We start from the raw sequence: 6,230 nt of genomic DNA, 5'->3' as shown, positions 1-6,230 counted from the left end.
GGAGCGAAAATGAGAACACACACACACACACACATATATATATATTTAAAAGAGTGTAGCCATCAACAATTGTGGGTTTTTTTTAAAGGTTTTCATCATATTTTTATTTTAAAATATTTTTATAACGCGTTTCGAGCTTAGGGTGTGCTCTCTTCAGATATTTTCGTAAAAAGTTTTTCTTTAAAATGGGAGTTTGTGGATATGCCTCCGCTGATATTAAATATGTTTTTCATAGTGGTGCGATGCGTGTGTTCAGTGTTTAGACGTTCTGTCTCCAACTGTAAGTGTTTCACTGTGACCGGTCAAAGTTAGTTTCAAAGAGTGTTTTTTAGTCCATATGGTGAAGGTTTTTATGGCTTCTTTAGGGTTCTTTTTTAAAGACTTTCTTTCCCCATGTATAGCATACACTCACACACAATCCCATACGCATACATATATATTCATGTACATGTACACATGCACACAGGCACGCACACATACACACACGTACATACATAGAAATATATGTAGGAGCATACATATATACACATATACATACCCACCTACACACTCACACACGCACTCGCATACATCCACCGCTAACAATTATTTTTATTTTTTTATTTTTTATTTTATATATATATATATATATACACACATATATATATATATACACTTTTTTTCCCCCCTACCAAAACACGCATGTATATATGCGCTTAATCATTCAGACATATGTACACGCACCCACACACACACACAAGTAAGATGGAGAATAATAGGTAGAAGATATATATACACACACATACACGCACATACACACATATATGTACACACATGGAGGACCAATTCATTCCATATAAATTCCGGGAAAAAATTACACCACAAGATACAGAGGAACAAGTGAAAATTAAAAAAGCCCTAAGTATTTCAAAACTTCAGGCCGAAATCGACATACGGGAAGACAAAAAAATACACTCTACGGAGAAGTACACAGAAATTGACAATAAAGTATTTAAAAAAATCAAGGAACTCTGCCCCAAGGAAACACACCAACCCCTCTTGGAACTCTGGGATTCTGAATGCAAAAAAGAGGAGGAAAAATCCAGGGAAATCATTGGACGGAAAATAACCTGGCTAAAAAACCTGCCGGAAAAAGAAAAAAGCAAACAATCGACAAACACATACAAGGACAACCAGGAACAGAACACTCTTACACGATATCCGCAAACACAGAGATCACATAACAAAGGTAAGAAACGAAACATACACCATACACAAACACATCCACACAACAGATACAACTACACACAAAGAAGCAACCACAATATATTCACATCTTACACAAATTCCCAACAACTGGCCCAGCCAAAACGCACACTAATAACACCTCAAAATTACACAAGAACCCGCACCATTAACAAACACAACACACCGGACAACATACCACACAATACATCTCCACAAAAATACCCACTTATATACAATCCTAAGCAATACAAACCTAACTATTACCACCCAATTCAGCGAACACAATCAAAAGTCCATTCCCACAGACACTACATCGCTAACACAAACAACGAAAAAATACCTTTACTAAACAACCCCTACCAAAACACCCCCACAATGCAACACAACTACCTGAGACATCACATAATTCAAAACACTACCTACAACTCTCACCCCTCATATCCCACACAAAGAAACAAACCCCTAAGGCACCTCCCCCATCAACGGGAACAATCAGAATATCCCATGCAACACCAATCCCAACAAACAGACCTCCCCTACAACAAACCCCGACAACACAACCCTATACAACAATGCATGTATCCTCAACAGCAACACCAATTCCAACTGAAACACAACTATCCAACACAAAAAACATATAACGACAACCCATTCAACCATTTATCACTGAACCCTCACAATATTGTACACGACACTCATTTTACAAGGAGACATCACACCACCCTAAAACACACCACTCCTCGAAACAAGGAAACAAACAACTCCCAGCATTTTTTAGGAAGCCCCCAGGGAACAACAATTCCAGGTTAGAAAAAATTAGACCCAAAATCATCAATTTATCCACATACTCCTTATCAAAGAACGAAATGGAAATACTGAAGCTGGGCCTCAAATTCTGCCCCACCCCTAAAAGCAATATAGCAGAACTAAAAAAGGACCTTAAAGAATTCGAACGGAAATTTAGACTAATAGAAACACTAGATAACAAAGGGGACAAAGATGATTCTTTAGTAAAAAACAAATCAACATATTTCCCTAATAAACAGAACAACACAAAAGAACTAAACAGCTACTTCGAAAATCTCTGGAACCTTAACCTCCAAAAAAAACACAAAACCACAAGCAACCTCACACATAAGCAAAAACAAGCACTCGAAAAGATCCGTAATAATAATGACATAATAATAAAAGAAGCAGACAAAGGCAGTGCCGTAGTAATCATGGACAGAACGTATTATGAAACAAAAATTACAGAATTACTGGATGACAAACACTACTATAAACCCATTAGTTCCAACATAGATAACACCACCATCTCAAAAATCACAAAACTTTGTACAACACACAACAAAATATTAAAAAAGAAAGAAAAGGACTTCCTCACAAATTTCATTACAAAGACCAACAACTTCTACGGACTGCCTAAAATACACAAATCTGGCACAATAAAACTTGCCATCGATACACAAAACTCAGAATATATTAGCGCTCCAAACCCTAGCGACCTTACATTTAGACCCATTGTAGCAGGACCAGCCTGTCCGACAAGCAGACTTAGCAACTTAATAGACATCTTATTACAACCTTTCACAGATCAAGTTAAGAGCTACATAAGGGACGACATCCATTTTCTCACTACCTTACCACATACAGTAGAAAACGGGACACTATTAGTTACATTTGACGTTAGTAGTTTATATAGTAATATACCCCATGAATTAGGAAAAGAAGCAATACTATTTTGGATCAACAGACACGCACAAACACTACATCCCAGATTCACAAAGCAATTCATTATCGATAGTATAGACATAATTCTAAATAATTCCTTCGAATTCAACAATACCAACTACATCCAAACACTAGGTACAGCAATGGGAATGAAAATGGCACCGACTTACGCAACCCTTACATTAGCCTACCTAGAAGAAACCCTATATAAAAAAATAGAACAAAAATTTGGCCACAGCACTAAAATACTGTTTGTAGAATCATGGAAAAGGTACTTAGATGACTGCTTCATCCTATGGAAATCCACATGGGGGGACATCACAGACTTACACACCATACTCCAGAACCTACACCCAAAAATTAAATTCACCATAGAACAAAGCTCTACAGAATTACCTTTCCTAGACATACTGATAAAGATTAAAGACAATAACATTATCACAGACATTTACCGCAAACCTACAGACACCCAACAATACCTACACTTTAAAAGTCACCACCCTAAAAGCTGCATAAAATCAATTCCCTACACCCTAGCACGTAGAATCTGCACCATAATCACGGACAATAACCTTCGAAAAATCCGACTCAAGGAACTACGAATAAATTTAAGAAAAAGAAAATACCCATCACAACTTATAGAAAAAGGGATCCAACTTGCGACAAATATACCAGTAGAAGATTTGAGAACCCCTAAAGAACGAAACAAAGAACAAATCCTAACATACGTCTCCACACACAACACAAACAACCCTGAATTTTTCACAGAGATAACGAAAAACCTCGTCCTACTTAACCAAAACAGCAAACTAAACAATTTCCTTAAAACAACAAAAATAATAAAAAGCAAACGCCAACCCAAAAACCTAAAACGCATTCTTACCTCATCCAAACTCAATCAAGACGCAACAAAAGGAGTCACAAAATGCAACAAACAACGATGTGGAGTCTGCAACATAATATTAGAGGGAAACACATACACATTTCCGAACCCCATAAAAACATTCAAAATTAAAAAAAACCTAGATTGCACCTCAAAAAACGTAATCTATGTAATAAAATGTCCAGCATGCGATAAATCCTACATAGGCGCTACAAAAAACCTTAGTAATAGAGTAGCCCTACACCGATCCAACATCAAAATCGCGGAAAATAGACACCTACATGTATCACAACATATACACGCATGCAGTGGAGGCAGATTCGAGATAATGCCCATCTTCCAAACTGACAACTACTTCTACTTGCTAACTCAAGAAAAAAATTTCATAACAAAGTTTAACCCCGCCTTAAACGTCTCTCCATAATTATACACATAAATAGGCAAAACACAAAATACACTTACACGCATGCATGCTTGGGTAGGTGTGCACCCTCACATACGAAACAACAAAAAAGCACAATAAGGCACACGCACACTTTCGCGGGTGCGCGCGCCCATACCCAGTACAGTACCATTTCTCTTAACTAAACAAACTACTAGAAATTAAACGTATGTATGTGTGTGTGCGCGCGTGTGTGCGTGTGTATATGTGTATGTGCGTGGGTGTACACATATGATTGTGTATGCGTGTGTGTATAATTATATATCATCTGTTATCTATGCTACATCTTGTTTGTATATATACGTGCACTTATGTTTGGGTGACCGAATCCATGTATGCATATGTGCATGGATTGGAAAGGAAACTCCAACCAATATATACATAAGGTGGGATGTATGAATATGTATGTGTGTGGGGGATTGTGAATGCATGTTCCCATATATATATATATATGGGTGGATGAGTGTATACACATCCGTATGTATGTGTGTATGTATCTATATATACATATGTATGCACATGTATGAGTGGGTAAATGTGTTCGTGTGAATATGGATATACGCGTATGTGTGAGCCCCTGCATATGTCTGTGTGTGTGCATGTGTGTGTGTGTGTGTATGTGCCTACATAGTATGTGGATGTTTGTGAGTGTATGTGCACATACATATATGTGTGTACATATATGTGTGTATGTGCGTGTATGTGTGTGTATATATATCTTCTACCTATTATTCTCCATCTTACTTGTGTGTGTGTGTGGGTGCGTGTACATATGTCTGAATGATTAAGCGCATATATACATGCGTGTTTTGGTAGGGAAAAAAAAAAAAAGTGTATATATATATATATATATATATATATAAAATAAAAAATAAAAAAATAAAAATAGTTGTTAGCGGTGGATGTATGCGAGTGCGTGTGTGAGTGTGTAGGTGGGTATGTATATGTGTATATATGTATGCTCCTACATATATTTCTATGTATGTACGCGTGTGTATGTGTGTGTGCCTGTGTGCGTGTGCATGTGTACATGTACATGAATATATATGTATGCGTATGGGATTGTGTGTGAGTGTATGCTATACATGGGGAAAGAAAGTCTTTAAAAAAGAACCCTAAAGAAGCCATAAAAACCTTCACCATATGGACTAAAAAACACTTTTTGAAACTAACTTTGACCGGTCACAGTGAAACACTTAAAGTTGGAGACAGAACGTCTAAACACTGAACACACGCATCGCACCACTATGAAAAACATATTTAATATCAGCGGAGGCATATCCACAAACTCCCATTTTAAAGAAAAACTTTTTACGAAAATATCTGAAGAGAGCACACTCTAAGCTCGAAACGCGTTATAAAAATATTTTAAAATAAAAATATGATGAAAACCTTAAAAAAAAAACCAGAATTGTTGATGGCTACACTCTTTTACATATACATTTTTTCTCTCGTTGGAACTACACAACCATCACTTTAAATATATATATATATATATATATATATATATATATATATATATATATATATATATATATATATATATATAGTTTGTGGACTTAATCGAGGCATTTGACACGATCAACCGTGCGGCTCTCTAAAAAGTGTTGGGAAAATTTGCCTGTACGCCTGCTCCGACGGAAAAGTTCAAGCAACTTCATCATAATATGAAGGGTCGCATTGACTTCAATGGCTATCGGAAGAATTCTCCATCGATAATGGTGTGAAGCAGGGTGATATAGCTGCACCAACATTGTTTTCGCTCTGTCTGACTGCTGTGCTCTGGTATGGTTTCCACGATTGTGATATGGGTGTTTATATTAGATTCCGAACGACTGAAAAAGTGTTCAACCTCGGAAGATTCCAACCCAAAACACTTGTTGGTTATGGGTTTGTTAGGGAGCTGTTGTATGATGATGCTGACAGTTGATATGCAATTAGTGATGG

This window comes from Euprymna scolopes, chromosome 7 (genome assembly GCF_053919585.1).
Source record: "Euprymna scolopes isolate OS-2025 chromosome 7, ASM5391958v1, whole genome shotgun sequence".
Lineage (NCBI taxonomy): Eukaryota > Metazoa > Mollusca > Cephalopoda > Sepiida > Sepiolidae > Euprymna > Euprymna scolopes.
This window is presented reverse-complemented; position numbering follows the sequence as displayed.